The following is a 17,211-nucleotide window of genomic DNA, read 5'->3' as shown; positions in this document are numbered from 1 at the left end:
TTTATGCTTATTTTAAAGAGCACGTTTTGGTGTTAGGATATTTTTTTTACTTTTTTGAATGATTTTTTTTATAAATTTCACCTTTTGTTTCAAAAGGAAAAGTTTACCTTTTTTTTTTCGGAAACACTTATTTTCTTCCATAATCCACACAACCATCACTATTACAACTACCACCATTACCACCACCTCCACCACCACTACCTTTACCATCACCACCATTACCATCACGGCCACCTATCATTATCATTACCACTACCACCACCACCACCACCACCTTTGTAATTTTCACCAGTATCACCACTTAGGGGTGTCAATGGGTTTGGTTTATCCAGACTCAGCTGGGACCAAACCCTATAGGGTCTGGGTACGGTGACAAATAATAAGACCCGATTAGGACTCCGGTCCGAACTCAAATGTCCGATTAATACATGAACCCAAGTATAGTTTGTAAAATTTTATACCAAACCCAGGCCCAACCTGAGTTCCGATTATGCCCTGCAAATTTTCAATGTAAAGATGATAAAAGATATTATTTTATCAAGTCTGGTTCATGTAATTTTTATCAGGTCCCAGTATGGTTTATCTTATAATAGACTCGATTATACTCGGGTCTAAACCTGATACTATACTCAAAAATCTAATCCAAGTCTGATTCCACCTAGGTTCTAACCAAACATGACCACATGATACCCCTACCACCACCATTGTTATCACCACAACCACTACTATTACCATTATGACCATCATCCCCACCATCACCATTGTCATCACCACTGCCACAACTATTACCATTACCACTAACATCATCATCATCACCATCACCACCATTAACATTGCCATCACCACCACCACTATCACCATTGCCATCGTCATCATCACACCCGCTCACTAATCTTCTTTTCTTCTTTATTGTAATTTAAATAATGATGATCCAAACATTCACCTTAATTAAAAGTAAAGGCAAGATTATTCCACTACAAGGAAAATGCGCATTGGCGACAGATGATATACGTTGTTAATCTGTCGTTGAACATCTTTGCGATAGATTTTGCAACGGACTAGCGACGTATATCATCCATCGCATAACCCTAGTTGCTAAATTGCGACAGAATTTATCTGTCGCCACTCCTTCACTATATTGCGACAGCTTAGCGGCGGATCATGTACGTCGCGAATTCATCGCTAAATAGAGACTGATTTGGTTATGCAACTGAATATAATCTGTCGTTATTTCATTGCTACTATTTATCAACGACTATTAGTGACGACTTACATTCCGTCGCAAACCGATGACTGCTTCAAATTAGCGATGGAGTAGCGACGGACATTATTCGTCGCTAATCCGTCGCTAATTTGTAATAAAAATTTTAAAAAAAAAATTGAAATATTTTGAAACTCGAGAAAAAATTCTCATACAAATCATATATCTTGCTTATAAAAAAATAGTACACATAAAAAATACATACAAATTAAACACAAATGCTAAGTTAAGCAAACTTTAACAATCAAATACTGTCCTTGCGAAGTTATAATTGGTTACAAGTTTGTCAAACAAATTAAACAAAAAAATCTAATCCTCGCCAAGATTTTGGGCATCATCCTCTTCATTTTCTCAATTTGCCCCTCCCTCCATGCCTCCATCAGCTCCTCTACGTTGATCATATCCAGCATCCTACAAAAGAGAACCAAAATGTTAGTATTTATAATCAAAACATAATGAAATAAATTATTTGTAATCCACCTAATATAATGCAACAAAGTAAATGGCTGAATGACACATAGACTAGTAATAAACTTAAGCACATTAGCAAAATTATAAAGAAAAATTTATAGTAGTTAATCATGCATACCTGACGGGCATCTGAGCTCATGTTGAATGCACATGAAGTTCTCCTGTTCTGAAAAAAGTTGCATAACTCATTACGGACAATGTTGGGGATGGCTTGATTTAAAAACTGTTGCATTTTTTCGTCAAGACACTGACAGACACCATCCTAAGACATAGCAGGGTCAATAGGACGTTGAGAGTTGATGCTGGCGGGAGAACTCTGTGAGCCCGGGCTACAGGAGGCAATGACTGGTGTGGTGTTCATGTTACTCCCAAACTTGATCACACGACCCTTTCACCTGTAGCAGTCACCCATGCTGCAGGATCAAAAGACGGATGCTGAGTGGAGTCATCGCCGTATCGCTGTATCATTTGTTGCTTGTATGACTCCTACAAAGTAATAATTAAGGATTATAATATTTATGATAACATAATTCAAAGTAACTTGTATATTACAATGTTTATTAATACAATAAATACATATCGTTATCGCTCTCGCCTTCTCTGATACAAAATCTCTCATGCTCTTACATTTATGTGTTTCAACAAACACATCCTTGTAAGGCACAATGTCTCCTTTTTCTGCTTCCTGCAATTTGACATGATATAAAAAATCGATTAATAAGTATGCAGAAATACTTACAAATTTGACAATATATATATTGATGACTTATCATTTTCTTCTGGTGGCTCCCAAAAGTCCTAAATCTACCTGCGTGTAGCTGTGCATCGGGCATCACTGCTCGATTTTGTGCAGCTTTTGTTGAGCGATTTCAAAAATCATTGCTCGCCCACTTATCGCACATGCCCTCCCAATAATCTCTCCTGGCAGTAGCCGGCCCATGGCCCTTCCACTGCAGTGGATCATCTATCCCACCAGCTATTTTTTTGTTGCAGTCTTCATATTGTGCAGCATGTCAATAAATTGATTGGCAGCCATCTTCTACCATACTACCCTCGCGTCATTCTCCTCGTTTGCACTCATGAAGCGATGGGAGACCTACAAATACTTTCAGAACGTTAGCATACATAAATATAAAACACTGGTTGTTTTGATAAATGATTGCATACCATGAATGGGAAAATTAAGTTGTCCAACACCTCTTTCGGGTACTCTTTTCATTGCACTATCGGTCCTAGAAAATAATGCAGTAATGACTTCGTAATTCCTCGTATTACTTCTTGCTGTTCAAACCTCGCACTGCACATGAAAAGATACACATTAACAATTAACCGTCAATATACATTTTTTATAAGTTAAATATTGAACAAGTGACAATGAAATACCTACGGTCGACCATCGATATACACTATTTGAATTACTTGTGGGTCACACTGAGAAGACCATGCATCCGGCGTAGGTGGGTCATGTGTAGGCAAAACAGTACCTACAGAACAATGAGTTAGAAATTCACATAATGTGCATTTCAACTAATCAAATATATAATTATTTAAATGATATACCTATCGAAGGAGCCCGTAAAGATGAAGGCTCAAACTGGCTACCATTGGGTGCTCAACGAGTGTGTCCTCCCTGAACCATATTCTAATAAATAAAAATATACTAGCAATACATTTCAATATATTCAAATCAATACAATATATTTAAATACATTCAAAGCATTCTAATCATTCAGATCAAATTAAAAAAAACTTCATGCAAGGCATTCAAATATTGCAATACATTCAAATAATTCTAATGTATTACATGTACATTCAATTCATAACTCTATACCTATTGAACATACATAATTAATTCAAAAAATATCTTAGACATGTAATACATTCAAACATTATAATATATTTCAATATATTCAAATCAATACAATACATTCAAATCAATTAGATCATTCAGATCAAATTAAAAAACTTCATGCAAGACATTCAAAATTGCAATACATTTCAATATATTCAAATCAATACAATACATTTCAATACATTCAAATCATTCAGATCAAATTGAAAAAAACTTCATGCAAGACATTCAAACATTGCAATACATTTCAATATATTCAAATCAATACAATACATTTCAATACATTCAAATCATTCAAATCATTCAGATAAAATTGAAAAAAACTTCATGCAAGGCATTCAAACATTGCAATACATTTCAATATATTCAAATCAATATAATACATTTAAATCATTCTAATCATTTAGATCATTCAGATCAAATTGTATTACAAGTTGTATTTTACTAGCTCGTGAATGATTCATCATCACTTATCTGACTTTCATACTCTTCTTCTTCTTCCTCCTCCTCCTCTTCGTCATCATCTTTTTCTTCTTTATTTAGCGTTCATCCACTTCGTATATCATTTGGATCACATTCTTTCATGCATGTGCCATCAGACAATGGAGATATGCCATGCATACCATGTGCGACATCATGACCATAAGAGAAGTCATACATATCATCTGATTGATAGTATTCACCCTCTTCAGCAATCTTGTCTTCCTGTAACTGAGTTATCTCTGAACAGTTTGAAGGATCTAAGCAAAGGTGTAAGGTCTTCTAGTGATGTTCTTAACACTGCTGCTGGACAAGGTCGAGGACATGGAATCTTTTGAGGGGAGCCTCGCAGTCATGGTCATGGAAACAATCAAGGAGGCAGGAGTATTTTGCCCTTGCCTAATATGCAGCTCTTAGGAGTTCCTAATCAAAATTGAGGAGGAGGTGCTCCAACCTATCATATCTACAAGAAGAAGGGTTATCTAAAGGCCAACTGCTGGTTGAAGGATGACCCCAACTACAATCTTGAGGTCAAGATTGTCCAAAATAAGAACCAAACAGCTATTCAAGGTCAAAATTCCAACTAGAGACAGTGTATTAACAACCAACCAGGAACTAAAAAAGATTCTCTTATTGCTGCTCTTGTGGGTTTTAACTTCAAAAAGAGTGAAGAAGGTTATTGGTACATTGATTTTGGAACCCTCACTCATACTACAGGTGATGTAAGTAAGTGTTCAAATTAATTCCATAGTTTGGTAGGAATCACACATGTTGGCAATGCTCAAATTCCTCTACCAATTTCTAATCTTTTATCCTTGTCAAATATTTTGTGTTCCTAATATTTAGAAGAATTTAAATTTTGTATCTAAACTTGTTGATGATACAAATTCCTACATTGTATTTACTTCATTTTCTGTATATGTGAAAGATCTTCTCACGAAGAATACGTTCGTTGAGGGAGAATGACGTAAAAATATATGAACCATCAATAAGATCATCATTCATCAGAGTCGCCTGTTAGTGTCTCAACTTCGAAGTCAGTTTCTCTTGTTGTTTCCATTTCAAATGTTGCAGAGTCCAATAAATCTACATGGCATTTTCGTCTTGCTCATTGTAATCATGGTTTTGTTGAGATACTTGTGTCTGATGGATTAATTCCCAAATCCAGCCTGTAATAAAGATTCTTTATATCTTAGCTGTCATATTTGTAAGAGTCACGTCTCGCCTTTCAAGTCTTGGAATGGTGGGGCTTTGAAGCTTTTTGAACTTGTTTATTCTGATGTTTGGGGTCCAGCTCCCAATGCATCTTTGTCTTGCAACAAATACTATGTTATTTTTATTGATGATTATTCCCGTTATTCTTGGATTTGCTTTATGAAAAAATAAAATTGATGCATTCGGTCCAACAACAACAACAACAACTACGCCTTCATCCCAAAACAATTGGGGTCGGCGATATGAACCAACAAAGAAAATCATTCTGGGTCTTCCACATGAGTCCTTCTCCTCCATTCATTTCTATCCAATGCCATGTCCTCGGTGAGGTTCAAAGCATTCATATCCTTTCCTATCACCTCCATCCATGTCTTCCTAGGCCTACCCCGACCTCTTTTAACTAATATATTTTCCCATTTCTCCATCCTTCTAACTGGAGCATCATTAGGCCTTCGTCGAATATGTCCAAACCACCGTAAACGATTCTCTCTCATCTTATTTTCAATGGGTGCAACGCCTACCTTCCTACGTATCTCCTCGTTCCGAATCTTATCTTTTATTGTATTTCCACACATCCATCTCAGCATACGCATCTCAGCTACACTCATTTTTTGTAAATTGATGCATTCGGTATCTTTTGTAAATTTGACGATAGAGATTCACCGATTCAAGGAGATTAGATATGGTCAGGTCCGTCAAATGTGGAAGTAATGCTCATGATGGGCATCAACAAGATAATGAGCAGCCAAGTGTGGTTAATAAGGAATAGGTTGTGAGAAGATCCACAAGAGTTCATCAACCTATCAACAGATGGATTATCGATGAAAGTTTCAGTCTTGATCACCGAGTTTTCATTTCAGAAATTGAAAAACGTCAAGAGCTAAAGTCTTTTACAAAATCCTCAGTTGGCAAGGAGACGTAGTGGTTCACACAAATTGGAGGGCAGCTTTCAAACAAGAGAGGGAAGGCGACTCATAGGAGTTAAATCTTGTTGAGACCTAAAGAATAATGATGCTTTTCATGCTTCATTTCTGAATTCCATATGCCTGGTATCAAAAGGTGCAGTTGAGTAAGAGAGAATTGGCAGTAGAAAAAAAAACTTTATATTTTCCCAATACTCTGGGTTTATGGACACATCGAGCCACACAATATTCAAGAAATCAAATTGCCACCATTACAGGTAGAAACTGTAAATACCCGTTAAAACCCTAAATCTGTCTAAATGCCATACAGTTCTGGACTTTTGTGTTTAAACCACACAAGCGGAATTCTCAATCCTGAGAATTTCCACCATGGCTGTCCAAATGCGAGCTGTATCAAGGTTTAGAAGACCGACGCCTCAAACACAAATGTTCAAGCATTACAATTATGGTGTGTTTGCAGAACGTGATGAGTTTCTCCAACTTTTTCTCTCCGTTTTCTGAAGGAAGTTAAGCCTCAAAACAGCGGAAAAAAGGGAGGATATAGTCATGCGTTTGATGATGCACGTGGGATCCACAAAAACCCGGAAGTTTTTTCTTGGGCAAAAAAAAAAAAAAATCACTGCCATCAAACATGCCCATAGAATATCTAGCGTTAACGGCATTGCATCAGAAAGGGAACCTGAAGCCCGAGAACAACTTCGGAAGAAGCCAGACTTGCTTGCATGCACGTATTCAGAGCAAGTCCATCCTCAACCAAGGACCTTTCTCTAGCAATTTTTGCCATAGAACACATTGCTCATTCAAAATGACTTTCAAATATTGCATTCATTCAATTCAGTGCAGAATCATGATTCAAAAAGAGCCATGGCTCAACCACTAACTCCATTAATTCAGATGGCCTCACACCCATTTGTCATCAGTGTGTGATCAAAGTTTATTTCTTTTATTTCTGAACAAAAATAAGGATCAGATATACCCAGTTCTTGAGTCCTTGCAAGTTCACTAATAAGTCACCAGATGAACACAGTTTAAGGGTCTGACCTAATTGTTCCCAACCAAAGTCGTTCCTGGAATTGAGCCAACTATTTCTAAGAGAAAAACATGATCAAGTGACTGAAGAAGCAATAACCGCTTACTAGCAACTTCAATGCAAGAAATTACGGAACCACCGAGGGTGAAGCAACCCCAAGTCAAACTCCAGAAGAAATTGGGTCTGAGGCACACCCATGTCATGTCCCAAGACAATCACCTACTTCTGAACTTCAATGGATGCTTAATGATCCTTGATTCAGTACACCAGTCTACAGAGGTTTAACTATATACAAAGATGTACGTCTAAAGCAACCAGCATTCAGAAAGGCCTATAGATCGACCAGAATCATTCGAGGAATTCTTCGACATCTGCACTGAGTAGGACCAAGGCAGCTTGATTCTTCTAAATTAGCAGAAAATTAAATCTGAAGAAGCGGCAATGCCATTATGGCACCAAGAACTGAGAATATAAAAAACAGCAGCCAAAATGGAATTTTTTTTAGTATGCCGCCCATTCCTTTTGTCAACCACTCTGTCATTGGCTTCTCTTTCGATGTCTCCAGTTAAAGATGCAGCATGAGGTTGTTCTTTCTCTGCCAATCTATCTGAATTCAGCTTTTCTGGATTTTGTTGCTGGTCGTACTTCTCAACGTATTCTGGGAACATTTTTCTGAACATTGGACTACAAAAGAAAACAAATAATTAAAAATGGTTTTCTTCCAAACTAAAGCATCAGAAGATGAACATAGAACGTAAAAACTATCGTTTAGTGGGAAGTGTGAAACTTTTATAAAGGTCAATTCCAAAGGCTGCTCCCTTTTTTCAAGCACAGCCTGGTGTGGGCTGAAGACCTGATTAGTAATAGAGAACCCCAAGTAGGCAGGGCCCAACCCAACAACAAAGACTGATCATCAATGAAAATTATACAAGCATGGGAAACTTTGCTGAATCAAAGTATTCATTTACCTCTTACAGTTGAATGCAAGTGAAGCCTGGGCAAGCCTTTGCTTTTCAGCATCAGTAGTAGACACACTGCCAGTGGTAGGACTATTATCCATCTGCACGGGTTAAAAGATATAGTTAAGCTACAGGGCATAAAATCTTTTGGAATAAAATGACAAAAGACCTAACAGATGAAAGATTAAAAAGGACCCAAACTTGAAACATCAAGGACACTGTGCCTCAGTAAAGTTGGTATGACTGAGAACCTATGTCACATAAGTGCGGGTGCAGGTGTGAAGGGTGCGACATGGCAGTTCCAAAAAACTTGGGTGTGAGGGTGCTGATATATATAGGTAAATGATAAGGTGCTCCCACCTAATAGAAGCTTTAAAATTTTCAAATTTCTGATTTTTTTGTTGTTTATCAGACCCTATAGAGATGATCTATACGCATTATTTAATAGAAAACAAGTTTTGGATCATGAGATTATAGCATACATGTATGATTTTTAAGACCTTTAAAAATCAATGGCTCACAATGTAGCAAAATTTCATGACTTAAAAAATCATATTTTTATGTCCAAAAAAACATGATCCAAAGCATGATTCCTATCAAATAAACTATGTTGAGTGCATCCATAAGGTTTAATTGAGAAGATACAACCTACAACCATGATTTCTAATATGTGGGAGTAGGTACTCCCAGAGAACAGTAGCATTACTCTCTCTCTCTCTCTCTCTCTATATATATATATATATATATATATATAGTGAGTGTGTGTGTGTGTGCGAATATGTATTTAAGTATATGCTATAGATAAAAATGGACTCTGTTAGTGTCAACTGAGTCCAGTTTTGGATAGAAATGGACTCCGGTGCGGTTAGCCACACCTGACCTATGTCACATAGGTGCGGGTGCGGATGCAGCACTTTAAAAAAACTTGGGAACGGAGGTGCGGGAAAAAAAATTATATATATATATATCTATATATATAACAGTTTTAAGTTAACACTACATGTATGTGTGTGCATTTATGTATTTTTATATATAATATAGATAAAACTAGACTTTGTTAGGGTTAACTGAATCTACTTGTAGATAGAAATGGACCTCAGTGTGGTTGACTTCACCTGACACAAAGGAAGTCGTGCACCCGCATGGGTGTGAGTGCGATGCGGGTGCGGTGCCCTGTTAGAAGAGTCCGTGTTACATAGCATGTTACATAGCACCTGACACTGCAGAAGCCGTGTCCAAGTGTCAACCCGCATTGATGCAAGTTCGACTCGAGTGCGTCGACCTTTTAGAAGAGTCTGTGTTACATAGCTCAGCACTCACTTGACAAGATAGGATCTGCAAGTTTATGTGAAGCAAAAACATGAACTTGAGCCTAGCCAAAAGACAAATCAGCTAAGTCTGATGTCAGGTTAATGCCTGCAGGACTAAACTAGCTTCTATGGTGGTGTCCAAATGAGCTGGAGGGATCATCGGGTGGTGGCGCTTTGTATTTGTGCATATATGCACATGCCCCACATCTACATTAAACTATCACAGAAGGAAACAACATCAAATTACTCAGACTGAAGTTCAACAGTATCAGATATAATTCATATTTGAGGAGAACAAATATAGCAAAATTTCACAAAGCTAGTGTAGACTCCTGAATTATAAACTGGACCCCATAATTATAATCGAGGACAAGAACTGAAGGGAAAAAACGCTTCCACATAGAGCTTTATAGGATAGCTATAAAGAACTAAAAAACTGACACAAAAATCGAACCACACTCACCATGAATGAAAGAAGCCCCGTGAGTATGCTGATAAAGAAATTATAGTTGCAGAAAAGTTAGTAAATATAAACCATATAAAGGACTAAGAGTGTAATATATATCCAAGTCAAAACATTTATTCAACACACCTTGCAACTGACCACATGGGGTTCCATGTCTCAGGATGAACTGAAGTAAAATGGGAAACAACATTCAGCATGTAAAAAACACATGAAATAATATGATTATTCTCCAAAGATAGGCAGACACTTACAATCACTCATAGACATGCAGATTCTCTTCTGTGTAGCAAATCGGCCATTAGGAGTATTCATGCTAGCATAAAGAAAGACATTAACATCAGGATTTTGATATTCAAGGATGGGGAAAATTAGACAGCATGAGATGCATTAATATCAGCTCTTAAAATTCCAAGCTCATTCCAATGCAAGTGATCATGTACCTGATGCTTGGGGGTTTGAATGGATAGTCAGAGGGGAACTTTAACTTTCCATAGTAAACACCACCTACATGTTATTAAGAAAAGTTCTCAGACAATATATGATACAAAGGCAATATTGAGTCAAAACTCATCTTAGACTAGTCTAGATGATGACAATCCAGCAGAACTACAATGGCATATCATAACACTTCAATCTACACCACAATCTGTGTCTGTGTGTGCCTTGTCATTCAAGCTTCACATACCTGAAAATGGTGTGCCTTCACTTCCCTCTAGTACATAATCTGGAAAGGATAAATTGAAAAAGAAAATCATCTCCACAAGCTCCAAAGTAGAAGACTGGAAGGACTTGATGGCAAAAAAAAAAATATAGAAACAGTAATAGTTTAAAACATACAAAAGCAATGTCCATAAATGTCAAAGGAAAGCCTTCTTCAGCCACAGTTAAAGGTAGTCAGATGGCAGTAGTTTTTGGTAGAAATAGGCAATTTGTGATATCTGACATTAAGCAGTACTTGGCACTCAATACGTGTTAGACTTATATACGAGCATTGAGACTCGTCATCAAATGCAAGCATGGATGAAGAGGGGTATTTTATATTGAGTGTGTGTCCAATAAAGCCCTGCAAGCCATATTCTTTGTTCCACTTTGGGAATCTGTCATTTCAATCAACACCTTCACAGCCTCATAAAACAACCAAAATCCAATGATAATAAAAGCTTATCAGTCATCAACACCCGTATCGTAGACGATAAGAGCATAATGGTCATGGTTTCTGGAATGCTGAAATGAAGCACCTTGATATGATCACTGAGAGCTTGAGAAAGGACAGATGGTAAAGAATAGATACTGATAGCATGAGTTATGTACAACCAATAAAAGATGAATTTGATAAATTATTATACTTACGCCACTCAAGGATATCGTTTGGATTTGGACGAGCTAAAACATGGGGAACCGGCTCCTAAAAATTCAGAAATACTTTAAAGTCACTAAGGCAATAAAGGCATATAATACAAGAAATAGAAACAAAAAAACTGCTTGCTGCACCGCTAGCATTACTAAGTACCAATGGAAAATGACAGAGTGTTGCTAAGCCTCAACAGAAAAAGAAAAAAACAGCCTTTTTCAAGAAAGACTTATAACACAGACAAGCTGTCTCTATGAAAACATCAAAAGCATAAAATTTTAAAAATTTGGCGAACGTGAGGGTTAAAAACATCAAAATAAAAGATAGAAAAGAGTATACATACCTTACACAGCGCCCGATATTCCTTCTGAAGACGCTTGACACAAGCCCTCTCTGCCATGAAAAAGGCTTCAGAAGAAAAACCCTCTAATTTAGTTAGTAGAAACACCTACAAGCACCTTTCTCTTATAATCTGCAAAGCTTCCTGAAGATGTTGCTTGTTCAAAGCCTACACAAATATATGGAAGTGAACAGTTTCAGAATATAAAAGGTGGTCATGGGCTTCACAAAAACTTGAATATGGATTTATGCACTAGGCAGGGGGGAATAGAAAAATAGCAGTTTTATTTATTTCTCCACCATGATAGTTCACTTCTAGAACTGACCCCAGTTTTTCTTTTGTCCAGGTAAGCTGGGGGACAGCCACCAGTTTCATTCAAACCAGATGTGCAAAGTGCAGTCTTATGCCAAGAGAACAAAATATTATTTGATGAACCCTTAAAAGAATGATAAACCTAAGGAAAATTGCCCCAAACCTAATATAGAAAAATAATATATAAAACCATAGTTCACAAAATGAAAAAGAAGAACAATCCTTTTTTCCATTTATTTGTAGCACTCCAATATTATTCCCAGAAATATTTCCTATGACTTCAAAGGGGATTGGAAGTACCAAAATGAAGTAGGAAAATTCCCAATAAACAACTGTACTAAAAGCAAGATTTCACAAAGGTTGTGCTGTCTTTTTTCAGTACTTAGTTTCTTCCATTTTGAAGGTATCTTTTTCATAAAAGTCAAAAGTTTCCAAGGGATTCTTTTGTGAGGCCAGAGAGAACAGGATTGTACATTGAACTCAGAGTGAAGGTCAACGGAGGATGGGCTCACAAACAAATGGTTTCTGCTAGTGAAACGCATCCACAGGTGGATCATTTAGAAAGATTCAGGGGCAAGTGGTTGCTACTTGAAATTGTTGGAACGAGCACTTTTACCAATACTTATCAGAAAATAGTAGGGAAAGTGGTCCTCCCCTTGGGTGAAAATATTTGCTTGGCTAGTCATACATTACAAATTGCTTAGTATGGACATTCAAACTAGAGATTGCCATCTTGACTGGCAACGACATTCTGCCTGGAGCTGATGTGCCACAGTTCCTTTAATTCATCTTTTTTCTTTCATGAGATCTTCCTATCAAGACTGCTCAAGGACAAGAAAATAATGTTCCACGAACATTCTGTAGAGTTCATCTTTTCGTATGGTGGGTAAAATTTGGCAATGGCATAACACTGTGACCCACAGCCAGGAAGTTGGCACCGGAGAAAAGACCTATTTTTCACTTTTTTCGTATGGGTTTTGACAGTGCTCACAGTGACCAGACTACAAATACAAACAACAGCAGGTTCTGGTAAGCATTATAAGCTTTCTCTCCTAATCACATAAAGAAAGCATATTTCTTCTTCTTGCACCCTCATGTTGATGTGAAACTTTGGTGGTACTCCTTGTGAACTTTTGCCACAATCTCTCCTTTACAAGGGATGCTTCCATTTAGGTCTATAGCAGGAGAAAAAAACAAAAAGAAGAAAAAAAAATGGGCAAAGAATTGATAGAGATGGGAGAAATCCACACATGCAAAAAGAGGCAGCTCGACAAAATATGCAAAGGACTCCTTGTTTAACCTTTTTCACAATCTCTCCTTTCTAAGTGATGTTTCTATTTAGGTTTATAGCAGGAGGAAAAAAAGAAAGAAAAACAAATGGACAAAGAATTGATAGAGATGGGAGAAATCCACACATGCAAAAAGAGGCGGCTCAACAAAATATGCAAAAAGGTCAGTAAATCATTGAACTAATGTCTATTGGAAAAGATACAAAGAATAATATAATGGAAATCAGCAAAAGCTAGAAATCGAGGAAAGTATCATTTATGAATGGAACATCTGAGGAAGTAATAGACCAGTAGACAGAAAGAGCAAATGGAATGATTTAGCAATAAGTTCCCAATACACAAATCACCAAAAAATAAGGATTCAACATTCTTACTAGTATGTGCATTCTTCGCTGATGATACAGTGAGTAGGATAAACATGACTAGTGGTATTTACATTTAAACAACTCTTTCTAAAGGCAGGCCAGAATACTTGCATTATACATCAAGCAGCAAATATTCAGCACTTCTTTAGGAAGATTGTGCTCGCACAGAAAAAAGCATGGCCAATGCTGCCTCAACATGATGGTAACTTGGATGAGAAAGAAAAGTGTGGGAATCTTCATTTGGGAAATACACATAAAGGAAAAGTAATGCACGAGGAAGAGGAAAATGTATTCAAGTTCCAAAGCTTCACAACCCGCAGATATCAAAACAGAAATCTTCATGGTAATATGTTAACACTGAAATATGCAAGATGGATCTTGAGGAAATCACAATAATGCTGCAAAGTTGTTGACATGAAGGAGGTAAATGCAAACGGCACTGGCAGCTAAACTACATACAACAATAATTCTGTACAAAAAAATAAGCACCCCTGCAGCATCACATGCCAAATACCAATAGTCAATGAAGTAACCATGCACTCTTATCATAAATATCTAAAAAAGGTCACGATATTTTATTTATGAGGAAACAAAACAGCTCATGTTATCCTTCAACTGTAGCACTTCGAGCTTCTAGGAATGACCCAGATTGTGGACTCTGATGTACGGTGTGCTCCCGGGATCCCCTTAGCCACCCATGCGGATTCAGTGAAATGCGTGGTTTCTTGCAGGCCACATCCGGCTTCCAATTCAAACGATCCGGATGTGGCTGTGAATTTCACCGATGCAGATTCGGTTGAGGAATTGGGTTGACAAACAGTCGGAAGAGAATCAACACATCCACATCCGACTTCCAATTCCCAAGTATCACCCAAACAACACAAGCTCTTTACCTTTCCTAATTTTAGTTTAAAGGCAATCTACATAAACCACAACTCCGCTTTAGTTAAAATCAACACATCCACATCCAGTTTCTAATTCCCAAACAACATAAGTTCTTTAGCTTTTCTAAACTTTAGTTTCGACGCAATCTACATAAACCTCAACTCAGAATCAGATAACCAAAAATCCCACTGATCTCAACAACAAGTAAATCATCCTCACGCAAACACTCTATAACACCAACAAATAAATATCTCAAATCCATGCGTTGTAAATGGCATTGTAATTCATTCTCAAGAATCCCCATTTCATGTAAAAAGAAAATCACTACAACTTTTACGACTCTGCCGCCCTGCCCATAAAGAAAAAAAGAGATGGGGAAGGCGTTTGGGATAAAGAGAACAAAATCATAAATTCAAACGCATAGAAGCCATAAAAATCGAAAAATCAAATTAAGCAGGAAAAAGGATTTAGGGGTTTTCTCGTGAATGCGCCAATGTGGTAAAAAAAACGCCAACACCCAATTCGAATTTCGATGGAAAAATACCAAATCTGACCACAAAGACATTAAAGATGTAAACCAGATTGCATACTTTCATCGAAATAATGGCAAGCGACTACAGTTTCACCCAAAGAGAGAGAGAGAGAGAGACCCTCTTACAACGGAAACGATGGAACGCAAGAAGAGACGATGGGAAAGAGCACAAAATCGATGGATTTCGAGAACTTCGTTCTCGTTTGGGTTTCCGGCGATTATAATGAGAAGCATTCATCCTACGCGGTTGTCAAATGACTATTGTACCCACAATTCTCCTCAATATTTAATGATCTAAGATGTGCTTTCATAGGGGTAGTTACGGAATAAAATAGGCCCATTGGTTCTTTGGTCACAAACTGACCATGTGAAAGATGCAAAGTGGGAAGTGGGTTGGGCAGCTAAGGCCCCACTCCTGCTCGGACTCGGCTCGTGCCATCACGAATCGAGCTTCACAAGCTGGTTCATTTTCCAGAAGGAATTTTTTGAATGCTTTTAAAATTTGATAATATGTAAAAGTATATATAATATATGTATAAAACATATATAATATGCATATTGTGTATATAATATATAATATATATAAATATATAATATATATAAATATATAATATGTAAAACAATCGTTTATGCGTCGAGCCAAGTTGTGCTTACCCTGTGCTTTGCTCATTTACCTAAACGAGCTGGCTTGTAGCTTGGCGAGCTGAGCTGTAATGCCCCGAATTTTCAAAACAAATCTAAGTTAAAAATTTCCAGATTTTTTTTGCAGTAAAATTTAGAAAAGGTTTTAGCAGTGAAAATGGACGATAATGAGTCATCGGTTTTAGAAAACTCTGGGTAAGTCACAAGTATGTAGCCAAACACTTATTGACCACCAAGGTGTTTCATTTATCAAAATTACTTATTTATTATAAACATCACTGCTTGAAAAAGCAGTATTTAATTTTATAAAGGAAGCAATACAACACTTTCTAGAGAAACTCTGAAACTCGATGTTGCCTTGCTCTGCATATCGTATCGCAGGTTCAACACCTGAAATTTCCATTAAACGGAGTCAGAACCACAATTGGTCTCGTAAGCAAGCATTCATCCACACATTCAAACAAGTATCAACTCATGCAAAGACCACTCATGGTCACAGTTCGCAACAATGACGCTCAAGTCTCCACGACTTAGCGTATATCGCGAAAGCCTCCACAGGGCTACATGTTGAACATTTCGCTCAAGTCTCTACGACTTGGCATGAGCCTCTTCAGGGCTTCATTTGGGATGTCAAGTTCAAGTATCTAAGACTTAGCATATCCGTATCCTAAAAACCCAAGTGTGAGCTCCTCGAGTTTTGCTTAATCGTGTAGATACAACATGGGTCTTTACCCTATCGGTCTAGTAGTATATCGATCATAACACTTTCCTCAAGGTTATGCAGGACTTTACAAAATAACATCCATTTACTCATACATTCATGCATCGCTGGACCTAGAACTAATGCATTGTTTCGATATTAGCGGTTCACCCCCTGGTACATGGGAGAAGTTTTGCCCGGGTATCAACGTGATGTTATGAGAGTTGATTATTCTATGTATTTTAGATACCCCAGAGGCCTGTTAACCCTGTCTATAGTAGGGTGATAGAACTCATACTAAGATAACCCTACCAGGCCCGTTCAGATGCATCATCAACTGCAATGGTTGGGTTCAATCCTTAGATATTTAAGAATAACCACGACCTCCATACCCCCTGAGTGACGGGAGACCCCTTGAACCCTGTCAGATTCATAATCAAATGCATGCCACTCGCAATTGTTCTATCACCGTCTACAACGTGAGCAATAGTCTTGAAGGGGTTTGTCGGTCTAACTGTTACTTGTCGGATATTCGCATGTCATTCGGGCAAGTCAGTGCCTCCTGAATGAGGACATATGTACCTGACCCCATTCAGTATTCTCCGTCACGACCAAAACCGTGGGGTCTGCGACCTTAAGTTTTATTCATATGCATGCTTGACTCTACTCTCGACATCTACGACCATCACGAGCATCTCACATCTTTCGGGTGGACAACGTACTCTGGCTTTTCAGCCCTTACGAGTCTAGTTGTGCAATTGTATCTCAATAAACATGCATATGACACAATCTCAATAGATCGATTGCTCGATGTATATTACCGCAACG

The 17,211-nt window shown here is 37.6% G+C and overlaps 1 pseudogene; it reads right to left on the bottom strand.

Moving 5' to 3' along the window:
• Nucleotides 1-7,126: 7,126 nt before the first annotated feature.
• Nucleotides 7,127-17,211, bottom strand: part of LOC149827533 (ubiquitin-conjugating enzyme E2 34-like) — a 34,561-nt pseudogene continuing 24,476 nt past the window's right edge.

The sequence above is a fragment of the Nuphar pumila genome, chromosome 10 (genome assembly GCF_984573655.1).
Source record: "Nuphar pumila chromosome 10, dmNupPumi1.hap1.1, whole genome shotgun sequence".
NCBI lineage: Eukaryota > Viridiplantae > Streptophyta > Magnoliopsida > Nymphaeales > Nymphaeaceae > Nuphar > Nuphar pumila.
The sequence above is the reverse complement of the archived record's forward strand: the minus strand, read 5'-3'. Positions and strand labels throughout refer to the sequence as shown.